We start from the raw sequence: 13,466 nt of genomic DNA, 5'->3' as shown, positions 1-13,466 counted from the left end.
GCCTGCAGCGGGGCGGTGTCGCTCTGCCGCGGACACTGCAGTGTACTGCCGCTCTGCACCACCACTCCGCCAGCCAGCAGGGAACCTTCCCACAACAACGGCCAATGTTACCTACAAGTTGTAATGAGTTAAATAAAACATTTTTATCCAATGTTCAAAGAACCTTTTGAGGATGTTTATCATTCCGAATAATGTTCCATTTTTTTTTTTTTTTTTTTTTGCTTATGGAGAATGTTCCCCTGCCTTTAAGAACATTCTGGGAACTAAAAGAAAACGTGCCGTTTTTAGAACCAAAAATTGCTAACTAGGCAGTCCCTATTGTTACAGTCTATATTTAGTCTAGTTATCTAAGTCTGTTTATTTATTTATATATTATTGAAATAATTTGACATTTAGTCTTTTGAAACTGGAGCAAACTGGCTTGATTTTTTTTTTTAAACATGGCAAGAGGGCAATGATCAACAGAAGGAGAGAAGACCCCAAAATGAGAAAGATATTAGTAAAAAAGTGACCCTGATTTTAATCCATGTCTAGATATTGTTTTGTTTGGTCTCCATAAAGGTAACAGAAAAATATAAGAACATAATATTATTAATCTCATTAATCTTGTTGCAAAATTTCATATGCTCAAACCCTCTCTCATTTTTGAAATTTGAACATGAAACCAAACATTTCATCACGATTCCCCCTCCCAAAACAAAAAGGTTATCAAGACGGTATCTTATCAAAATCAATATTTCAAACAACAAAAGGTGAAGACATAGCCAAAGTTTTTATGGAGCATTTTGGGGAGCAACGGATTACCATGCTGATATATGTTGATATGGCACACTTCACAACGAACGTTGATATTCAAGCATATTTAAATATGCTAGAATTATTGCCTTGCTTATGACTCTGCATTATTTTACCTTTTTTTGTGCCTTAGCTCATATCCAATTCAGTCATTTTATAAGTTTAAAGTAAAGCAGCAGAAGGCCTACAACCCATAAAATGCAGTTTTAAAATTGCCAAAAAGTGGATGGAGCTCCCACCTTGTAGATAAATGTTTATTTATACCACAAAAATGACTGTCATGATTGTTATATTTTAAAATTTATAGCTCACCAAGTCATTTTTGCTGTTGAAATACCTTTAAAGGGGCAATACAACCACTAACATGTTGTATTCCACCTGTCAACAGCTCCTGTCTTGTGACTGAAGTTATTTGTTTCAAAATGACCTTCAATTTCAGCCAAACCCTGTCTGAAAATATTTCACCCTCATGCTGGTTCTGTCTTAATTAATTAACATTTTCTTTAGGTTATATATTTTTCAGCTTTTGGAATATTCTCTTAAGGCTGTCCAATCAAAAAGCATTCATGCTTCACTTTAGCCACTATTTTCTTGATTGTAATTTTCAGTATCAGCATCCCCCTCTTTACAACCTTTTCCTCAACGTGGATCCCACAAGGTTTCAGATATTTTCTTTTAAAAAGAATTTAACTTTTCCACCTAGTTTTTCAAACTCAAAAGACAAAAAAAAAAAAAAGAAAAATGAAGCCAATGCTGAAGTGCAAAAAACTGCAGCTTCTGTTATGTCCACTTGAGGCTCACTCCCAGAGTGAATCAATCAATCCCCATAGACCCCCATGATAACATGCAGCCTTAAAGCAGGAATAAATACGCTCACAGCCCTATACAAAAAACTGTTTTGGTTTCTTCAACAGTCTTTTCTTGTGCTGTGTTCCTTTTCACAAGTATTTAAAGCTTTGAGCCCCAAAGCAAATTGGTTTGATTTAATGGGGGAAAAGACCATGGGCAACTTGGCAAAACATGTTCTGCAATTTTCAAGAAATTAGTAATTTAGAAAATTATTTTTAAAAAGCTAGGGCAAAACTACATTAACAACCTTGGCATTAGCAAACTTCTCACCAACACAACACCATACATGCCGTCTTCATCTGTGAAGAGAGCACATCTCCAAAGTGCAAGACACTGACGATGGTGAGCGGTCGCCACTCAATTCAGCCTTGCCAACTGCTGTCAAGTCAACACCCTGGTGAGGACGACGAGCATGCAGATGAATTTGAACATGACGGAATTCTTTGTTTGTACAACCCAATTGTTGCATCAGCTGTTAAGGTGGCTGCTCTCAGACTATCTTTCTGGTGAAGACACTGGATGAGGAGGTCCTCAGCCTGTGTGATTATGTGTGGTCTGCGGTTGTAAGACTGATTGGATGTAGTGCCAAATTTAAAGAAATGACACTGGAGATGTCTTATGGTAATGAAATGAATATTCAGCTTACGACATTTCTGCGGTCAGCATGTTATACAGTTCCTCTAAACTTGTCACACGTGTAGTATTGTGTTGTGTGGTCATGTTAGAGTGTCCTTTTATTGTGACCATCCCAAGACACACTTGTGTAGCAATGATGCTGTTTAATCAGCTCTTGACATGCCACACCCATCAGGTGGATGGATTCTCTTGGAAAAGGAGAACTGCTCCTTAACATAGATTTTAACAAATTTGCAGGGTTGGGTAGTAATGGATTACATGTAATTTGGATTACAAGACTAGCTTGAAAAAAAATTGCTTATGTCTTTAAATTATGGCATTTTTAAAGTCATGACACTATGTTTCATGATAATTATTAACTCATGAAGAGTGTCAGGGTTTGTTCTTCATGTAGTGACAGTAATTAATAAGGTTAATTTGATTTGACCAGCTACAAATTCTGAATATACAAAATGCATTTAATATGCATTGAAAAAGTTTTCAGATTAATTTAATATTTGTGGGACACAAATGTTTGGGGCTGCATCTATTTTCAGTATCAGGTGTGATATTTTCAGTGTTTCAGTTTGAAGCAGGCTATTCCAAAAGCTTTTACATTTCATTTTTTTGTAATCCGATGAATTGCATTACTAATTACAAACATTGTCATGTAATTTGTGTTCAGTAGCTGACTATGTTTTAAAGTACTCTGGTCCAACCCTGCATTTTATGAACAAAACTAAAAAGGATGTCTTCTGGATACATTGAAAAAAAAAGATTATATCTGTAACTTGTGTTTAAATATTTGTTCGGTGTAGATAAAAAACAAGTGTCTCTTGGCTTATCCAGTCCAAACACAATTGTGCTTCAGAAAAGCTAAGATCACATTTCAATCACATACTTTACAGCCAATATCAGCCACAACATCGTTTATGCCCTTTTTCTTATTTGTTCATAATTTGATAGCTGGTTGGGATGGTTCAATGATGGATGGTTGTGGCAGTCACTGTCACTAAGAAGGGATGTCGTATGAGTTATGTAATGCATTTATTGTATGAACCCTTCCTTCCTGACCTTGCACATGAAATTTCATAGCTGTGTAAAGAAGTGTGGAGATTTCCCCCATTTCTTGGGTAAAAGCATTTCATCTTTGATCATTTAAAACCATCATGTTGCTTTAGCTCTTTAACACTAGCTGAGAGGGGCGGGGATGGTTGTAACAACCCTTTAAAAAAATAACTAAACGCAATAACAGGGAAACAGTTTTTTTGAAAATCTTATTCTTTTACTCAGCATGCCATGAAAGCTGGGGTAAGACAAAGACTGGCAGAGGTGTGTCTGAGGCAGGGAGATGAGAAAGCAAGTTATGAATTTATGATTAAATTATAAATGAATAAATAAATACAAAACATAATCAAGAAGTTTCAGTGGGCAGCAAGAGGAGGTCCTGGGTGGTTACTTTACTGAGGCAGCAGACTTGTATTTTGGACTGCATGTGAGGTACTCAACATCTGATGGGTACAGGTTAATAAGTTAGACTTTAGCAGGAATTTGTTATTGGTATATGAGGTTATTGTTTTTTATGTGTATCTTTAGCAGGAGATACAGTTGCTGTTAACTACGTGTACACATGATAGCTGCCACATGTCCCCAGTGTCAGTTGGGCACGTTGACTGTACACGTCCTCAAAAAAATTAACGTGAGCCGGACGTGAGATGCACTATGTATATAAACGGCAGTGTGGAGGCAGAACGGATGTGACAGAGTGAACACAGCAGTGGGGATTACAAATGGCAGAAAGAACGAGAGACACGTACGCCTTATTGTCCTGACAGGCTTGATTTAGAGGCCATACGTACCACTGACGTTTTCACCGCTTTCGCCTTTTCTGCCTTGATCTCAGCATTTACATGATAGTAACCTCCTTGGGTTTCACTATGCCTGATATTTACATCCCACACATCTGGTAGTTGTATAAGGCCTGAGCTCTCTCGTGTGCCTTAGAGGTATCCTCTAGTAGCACGGATCGCGCATAGGCTAGTAAATATACAAAAGAGCTCGTGATGCAACTCGACCCTTACATGAACACAAGGTTAAACAGCAAGCTTATCTCCGGCCTTATTGTTACTATTTACCCCTGGTTGCATTACAATTTGATCCGGTAGTGGGGCAGGTTATATTGATGGAACTCCCTGCATTTCACATTAATTAATGAATGATGCAATATGATTGGAAATGTTGAAAAAAAATTGCCAATAGTACTCAAAAAAAGGGGAATTACTTTGGGCCAAAAAAAGCTCTAACATAGATTCAGTGAGTTATAGGGACTGTGACAAAAATGTCACAACCATCCCCAGTCTCCCCTACTGTTCAAAACCTTGTATAAACAAAACAAAACAAAACAAAACAAAACACCTAGTAAAGATGATGGGTTTTGCAAACGAACACTTATGCATATTACCGGGCCAGAATACTCAATAAATGTATGATATATACCTTTGCCTCAAATTTCCTTTCACAGTAAAGGAGCCCGAATAGAACACGCTTATAAAATAGCCAAATGCAAATACTTTGTATGAGACGACCGCCACATTAATGCTATTTCACATTTACACGATTCAGTTCAATTCAGTTTTATTTATAAAGCCCATTATCAATAAACACGGTTTGCCTCAGAGAGCTTTACAGCATTCGACATCCCTCTGCCCTTAGACCCTCACATCACCTGAGGAAAAACTCCCGTAACTGGGGTAAAAAGGGGAAGAAACCTAAATAGATGTCGTAAATAACATTTGAATTACAATACGATGAACACAAGTGAGAAATATCTTTTATGCATTAGTGAATTTCTTACAAGCTAAACACTTTCTGTGATTCAGACGCGTCAAACTACCTTGCTGAATATTTCTCGCTCGTCATTTGACAGACATAAAGATGAACCAATAGAGTTTCGTTTAGTCAATTTAAGCCGTAACCTAAAGCCTTTGATTGGATGACTGACTTCCGGTGGTAAAATAATGCTGCGTTCATGTTATATCGGAATTGTCCGGTTTCAGTCTTTTAAAGAGCGTGCAAGCCAACATCCAAGTCATGAGTACGGCGAATAACGAAGCACTGCTATGTTTTTCTCCACATATTCGAATAGATGCTTAATAACATGAAGGTGCTTGAAAACTCACAATGCCTCTATGCATCGTTGGGTGTGAACGGTCGTAAACGGAGTTTCCACATCTCTGTCGTCCTTCCTTAATGACATGAACGCAGCACAAACAACAGACCACCAACTGTCTATGCTGTGTCCCGACTCCGTCCGGTTCCCGGTGGAGGAGTAAAGGACTTATGTTTTTTGCTACTTCAGTGTAGCTAATATCGAGCTGGGGTCCTGAGAGCTGTTATAATGATGTAGCTTCCTGTTCTTATGGCGTTAGCAGCTCCTGCTCACAGACACAGGCGGGATGTTTTAACTGTAGCACTTTGAGACTCCATAGGCAAATTAAAATATTTATAAAAAATCAAAATCAAATTGTTTTCTGCAAACTCCACCAGATTCCTGCTCTACTTCTTCCCAACTACCTCTGTGGTGATTTTGAAAATGTTTCACTGTAGCACTTTGGGACTATCTGTTGCTGAAGTGTACAGCGTACAGTACAATGTCCATAACACATAGAACAAGAATATGTTGGAGTTTGCAGAAACAGTTTGATTTAGATTTTTTTAATTAATATTTTCATTTTCCTATGGACATTGTACTGTACGCTGTACACTTCAGCAACAGATTATCATAAAATGCTACAGTGAAACAACTTGAAAATCACCACAGAGGTAGTTGGGAACACGTAGAACGAGAATCTGGTGGAGTTTGCAGAAAACAATTTGATTTTGATTTTTTATTAATATTTCAATTTGCCTATGGACATTGTACTGTACACTTCAGCAACAGATAGTCTCAAAATGCTACAGTGAAACATTTTGAAAATCACCACAGAGGTAGTTGGGAACATGTAGAACAAGAATCTAGGCCTATTCATATCCTGTGACCTGCATTGTAGGTCTATTGTATGATTTTGCTTGATCAAATTGTTTTGATTGAATTGTTGAAAGAATGTATTAAAACAACAACCGGGTAGTGACTGCATTCAACAACAACAACAACAACAACAACAACAACAACAACAACAACAACAACAACAACAACAATAACAACAACAAAAAACACGTCGATATTTCGAGGTGTACCTGAATGCAGAACGATGCCGCCGCCACGCTATACCGTACTACGCGGTGTAGACGCGCACTCAATTTTAAAGTGTAGATAGCGCGACTGAGCTTTTCTGAAAGCGCAGTTGGCGTGACCGCAGTACGACACGTGCAGGTAACCTGAGCGGCAGCTTAGCGCTTTACCGACTTTAAACTTTACCACCGTCGTTTGTGTGGTCGTTAGGCTTCAAAAAACTGTACCGTGACATGTTTTGAGTTAGCTCAGGTGATGTTTAGCCATGTTTGCCTCATGATGCTTTCATAGGAAAATTGCCTGACAACAGCAAGGGAAAATGAACTATCTATAATAATGTATGTTTTGTACCATATAATGCTGTCCAGAGAAATAAAGATTTTTTTGAAAAAAGAAAATTGCCTGACATGTTTCCTCACAGACTCCCCAGCACACTGGAAGAAGTAGCATTTAGCCAGCAGAGTTTTCTTTAAACAATTTAAAACCTGGATCAACATCAATTTTAGCTTTTCACAAGCATTTAAACCTTAGAAACGGGAACACATTGGATTTATTTCTGTCAAAACACTGGAAAAAAGTAATCAACAACTCTAAAATAGAAAGGCAGTATTAAAATATTAATAAAAAATCAAAATCAAATTGTTTTCTGCAAACCCAGATTCTTGTTCTACATTTTCCCAACTACCTCTGTGGTGATTTTCAAGTTGTTTCACTGTAGCATTTTTAGACTATCTGTTGCTGAAGTGTACAGTGTACAGTACAATGTCCATAGGCAAATTAAAATATTAATAAAAAATCAAAATCAAATTGTTTTCTGCAAACTCCACCAGATTCTTGTTCTACATGTTGTTCTATCAGTTATTTAAGATCTTAATAAGAATTGAAGTTTACTACACAAAAGCACCAAAATACTACTACTAAGCGACAAAGAGACTGAACCAAAATTACTTCATCAACATACCAGAAAGCATGCAGGTTGAAAAAAATTGCAATCTAATAAAGTGTGTAGCAAGGACACTCAAGATTTCACATCATTCTTCATTCGACTTTGAATAATGTAACCTTGTGCAGCTTTTGCAACAGTGCAAAAAAGATGCGCAATATACACTCACCGGCCACTTTATTAGGCACACCTGTCCAACTGCTCGTGAACGCAAATTTCTAATCAGCCAATCACATGGCAGCAACTCAATGCATTTAGGCATGTAGACATGGTCAGGATGATCTGCTGCAGTTCAAACCGAGCATCAGAATGGGGAAGAAAGGTGATTTAAGTGACTTTGGCATGGTTGTTGGTGCCAGACGGGCTGGTCTGAGTATTTCAGAAACTGCTGATCTACTGGGATTTTCACATACAACCATCTCTAGGGTTGACAGAGAACGGTCCGAAAAAGAGAAAATATCCAGTGAGCGGCAGTTCTGTGGGCTAAAATGCCTTGTTGATGCCAGAGGTCAGAGGAGAATGGCCAGACTGGTTAGAGCTGATAGAAAGGCAACAGTAACTCAAATAACCATTCGTTACAACCGAGGTTTGCAGAAGAGCATCTCTGAACGCACAACACGTCGAACCTTGAGGCAGATGGGCTACAGCAGCAGAAGACCACACCAGGTGCCACTCCTGCCAGCTAAGAACAGGAAACTGAGGCTACAATTCACACAGGCTCACCAAAATTGGGCAATAGAAGATTGGAAAAACGTTGCCTGGTCTGATGAGTCTCGATTTCTGCTGCGACATTCGGATGGTAGGGTCAGAATTTGGCGTCAACAACATGAAAGCATGGATCCATCCTGCCTTGTATCAACAGTTCAGGCTGGTGGTGGTGGTGTAATGGTGTGGGGGATATTTTCTTGGCACACTTTGGGCCCCTTAGTACCAATTGAGTATCGTTGCAACGCCACAGCCTACCTGAGTATTGCTGCTGACCATGTCCATCCCTTTATGACCACAGTGTACCCATCTTCTGATGGCTACTTCCAGCAGGATAATGCGCCATGTCATAAAGCTCGAATCATCTCAGACTGGTTTCTTGAACATGACAATGAGTTCACTGTACTCAAATGGCCTCCACAGTCACCAGATCTCAATCCAGTAGAGCACCTTTGGGATGTGGTGGAACGGGAGATTCGCATCATGGATGTGCAGCCGACAAATCTGCAGCAACTGCGTGATGCTATCATGTCAATATGGACCAAACTCTCTGAGGACTGTTTCCAGTACCTTGTTGAATCTATGCCACGAAGGATTAAGGCAGTTCTGAAGGCAAAAGGGGGTCCAACCCGGTACTAGCAAGGTGTACCAAATAAAGTGGCCGGTGAGTGTACATTATAGCAACAGATCTCCAGATACTCCCATCACTTTTTTCTGCTTAACCAATGCAATTTCCTAATGACATTCTGTTTTAAATCAATAAAAGCTAACAACAACATCTGTAAATTGCCAGGTATTTCTTAGTTGGCTTTTAATTTGGTTTTAAAGCCAAACAAGGACATGCTGTAGATCAAGCAATCCATAAAAATATTCTGTGAACAAAATAAACATTTTAACCCTTCAGTTTTTGCCCTGATGTAGGCCTATTGTATTTTAATATGCTATGAGGGGTGCTTTTATGGGTTCACACATAATGTAGGCTTCAACATTTTCCTGCAGTCCAATTTTCAGACTTTATTGTAAAAGTTTGAATTCATCTGACACAGCAAACAAAATATTCATTTGTAGGCTACTTAGATTTAAAAAAAAGAAAAAGAAAAAGAAAAACATCATTTATACATAGATAACCCTTAAATTTCAAAGCCAGGACTTTTCAGTTTTGGCATAAAAGCACATATTTCATTCCTAAAAAGTTGATTTTACTTTTAATTGTGTAATTTACTTGTGTAAATTACATTTTGGCAAAAAGCCATTCTGGTTTGATTTATCCTAACTTGTAGTATGTCTTCATCTTCACTCATACAATAAAAAATTGACAATTTCCTGTTTTGATCAGGCTACTGTATGGCAGGCCAATATTTTTGAGTAGCCCAATTAATTAATTTTGTGGGGAGCAATTAAAAAAATATATTTAGAGAAAATAAAAAACAGAAAAACAAGGGGAAACTAAGAGGTCATCCTCAACAAAGATGCAGTGATAACCCAGAAGTGATTATCATGCCTATAAACTTACATGTGCTGCATCACATGATCATGAGGGATGCTCCTGCAGAATTAGCGCATTAGCATCCGCAGGTGCTAGCCTACGTAGGCTAATTGTAAAACCCTCAAGTGGAAGCTCAATTTGAACGAAGATTTTATTGGTAAATAATGCCTTTTTAGTCCTACACATCAAGAGAAGTCTGAAATGAAAGAGCAGCAGAGACAATATGGGTGAGTTTATTTTTCTCTCTTTTTTCTTTTTTCCTTTTTTTTGGTGGAAAGATATGTTGATCTTTTGGAGTATAAATTTAGGCCTATTCTTGTTAAAGACCCGCTGTGTTTGTTTGTTATTTTGTTTGTTTGTTTGTTTGATAACAGTGGATTGTTGGTTTTATGGGAGTTTGAAAACAGTTATTTTTAAAAAATGAACTTAATTCTTATATCTTGAATGTTTCCCACCTAGAATTGTCTTCAAAACATTTGGAAATGTAAGAACTATGCTAGCCTAATGCATTTAATGCATTTTCATTTGTTTTTGCTTTTTTTAAATTACATAACATAAAATTTTAAGTTTGCAAACTATTTTCTTCAGCTGTTAAAAAGAAGTGTGTTTGTTTCAACAGTCCAAAAGAAAATGAGGAGATCTCAAAGCACACCAGAGAACTTCAGGATTCGTTATCTGTGCAGAAAACAGAGCAGAGTCCATCAAAAGATCCTAACTTCTGGGCAGAACTGTGCACAGTTTTGGGTGTACCAAACACATCCACAAATACTAGATATTGACTGAAAAGGGCACACATCAAAAGTAGTAAGGTATGACTCTATCTATCTATCTATCTATCTATCTATCTATCATTATGAAAAACTGTAGTCACTATTGTAGTCTCAGTAATGTGTTGCTTTTCTACTAATTAACCTTTAACCTTCTTAATTACTGTAAGTAAAACTTTTTGTAAAACACCAGGCTCCAGATGGAGATACAACACAGACTGACACTGTTGTGGAAAATAATAATGTACCAGAACCCATTCAAGAAGAGGAAGACGAACTACAGATATGCAATGTCCAAAATGATAATGATATAACAGGAGTGGATGCACTGATTTAATACAGTGTGAAGGTGCCAAGGATTTGAGCTCTACTCAGAATGATGACACTGAAGAAGAAGAAGAAGTAAAGGACGAAGCTTTACAAGAACACAAATCTGAACAAGATGATGGAAAAAAAGAAGAACCAAATGCAGTTAAAATGGTTCAAGAAAATGATGATCTAACACAGCTTGAAGCCACACAAGAAGAAGACGGACAGGAGATAGACGTTTCTCAAAAGGATGAAGATACCACGCAACAAACAGTGAAGGACTTGACACAAGAGCTAGTCGATAAAGCTTCAAAAGAGGGAGGGACCCATGCCCAGCCAGTGGAAGATGTAAGAAATTTAAAAGTTATTTTTCAGTTACTAACATCGTGATAATTTGTTTGTTTGTTTATTTTAAATACAGTACCATCGCAAATAGTAAATTTTAAGTTACTAATACTTAGGAGAACTCAAAAGAAGGACCATTTCAAAGGACTGCAATGGACTAATGTAATTTCTGCTGCTATTCACAAAATTCATCCATATTGCAGTTTAGCATTTTTGGGACACAGGGTCAAAATTCATGGCTCTAAAAGGATTTCATCTGTATTTAAATGCTCTGCCCAATGTTCCTTTAGTGACTGTCCGGTGGAAGTAGATGTAATTGTGCACAATGAGAATACCCTCAAGGCACGTGTCCTTCAGAGGGGAAATTGCAAAGGAGACCAATAAGAGCTGATGACCAAAAAAAGATATACGGCCAGCTTCAAAACACACTTCCAAGGGCACTCTACCTGGAAAACCTGGAAAAATTGCATGAATCCGTGGTACAATCAGGCTGCCGAGATGAAGCATAATCACCTGGCGTTCTTAAATCTATTTCATGGAGACAAAGAATTAAAGAAAGGAAACATAAAAATGAAATTCTACGTCTCCAGAAGATGGTTGAGGAAAAAAAAGATGACTCTGAGGAAGTTCTACAGAAAGTTTTACTTCATCCAAAGGGTGTGATGCTTTGGTCCAGGAAAAGCATAACCATTTTCCACAATAGATCAAGAGAGGACATCGTGTACTTAGATGCAACAGGGAGCATTCTGAAGAGATCAAAAAACAACGAGGGTCCTTTCTATGTGTACGAGCTGGTGGTCAGAAACCCCAAGAAGGGTTCATCTCCATTTCCTGTTGCAACATTCGTCACGTGACCACACAACAGCCTCTGTTCTGTATTTTCTAAGTGCATTTCAAACAGATCACACCAAACAATATGGAAAAAACACAACTCCACTAATGATAATATGTGACGGCTCCCTGGTGCTAATGCAGGCCATAACAATGGTTTTCAGTAAAACAAACCTCCAGGCCTTGCTCCAAAGTTACTACAACATCCTCACAGGGAAAGGTAAAGCACAAGACTTTGGCCATCCAGTCCTTCACCGCTGTTTGAGCCACATCATGAAGAATGCCAAAACTTTATGCAAGAAGCAGTGAGCAGCCTGAGCTTTTTTTTCTTCTTTTTTCGAGTTATTATAGTCACAAAGTGCTTACATATTAAGACAATTCCATGATTTGTATTTCTCTCGTAGTGCACCCAAGAACTACAAGCTGGCCATGCATGTGTTTGGACTCTTAACATCAGTGACTTCCATAACTGAGTTTGATGAAATGCTCCTCAGCTGCACTGTCTCCTGATGACCTAGAGGTACACTCCTCATATCATACATAATGATTTGAAATAATGGCCTATTTAATGGACTTTTACATTCACAGCCTTACTCTGTGTGTGTGTGTGTGTGTGTGTGTGTGTGTGTGTGTGTGTGTGTGTGTGTGTGTGTGTTCCTAGGACATTTTCAGTCCAACACCCTTTGAGGAACACTTCATGGATATCATAAAAAGAGCACCCGTGGACCAAGAAGGGGAGCCTAATCCATACCACAGTGAGACATCCATCTCGTCTTTGGCAAAGTACTTCTTGCCTCAGGCAGCTCTCTGGAGCAGCATGATGTTGGGTCAGTTAAACTTTATTTAAGTTTGAATGCGACCAATTACTTATTTCAAAATAAGTATGGTTTTAAAGCATCAATCACTTTGCACTTTGCAATGACAATCTTGCAATATATGGGTCTGATAGTCATGAAAAAAAATTATGTAAATTCAAAGGCCATAAAAATTGCCAGTTATAGTTACATTTTATCTTGTGTAAACATAAAGCTAAAATGTTCTCTATCAGAAAAAAACTATTAGTAGTTGCTATGGTGACTCGCCATCCACCCAAACCATTACATCGCCTTTCCTCTGTTTCTAAGTAATTTGATAAACAAATACACGATATACTGATGATTAACCAATTCAGTTATGACTGTGTAAAATTCTTTTCTTGAACTATGTTCAAAAAACATCTAAACATAATGTTTTACATCTTTAGGTGATCTTGGGAGGCATGGTGAAGGGCTCCCATATCGACAGTTTTCAAAGAAGTTTGCCAAGACATCTATGAAAAAAATCAGGTTAAGTAGAAATTAAAGAAATATTAGCAATTCCCTGGAGAGTATAAACCTATATTACAGTAATGCCATTGATTTGCCACATTATGTAATTGTTGTTTTGTTTGTGTCAGAATTTTACGCAAGACAACAAAACGCAGGGGGTGATGGAAAAAAGTCAGTGGGACTTAAAAAAAATAAGATTCAACAGAAGACAACTGACCAGAACGGACAACTTTGTAACCATTTACAAGAAAACTCACAAAGCCCTTTTAAGGGAATACTATGA

The sequence above is a fragment of the Plectropomus leopardus genome, chromosome 20 (assembly GCF_026936395.1).
Source record: "Plectropomus leopardus strain MGB_pleo_1.0 chromosome 20, ASM2693639v1, whole genome shotgun sequence".
Taxonomy (NCBI): domain Eukaryota; kingdom Metazoa; phylum Chordata; class Actinopteri; order Perciformes; family Serranidae; genus Plectropomus; species Plectropomus leopardus.
The sequence above is the reverse complement of the archived record's forward strand: the minus strand, read 5'-3'. Positions refer to the sequence as shown.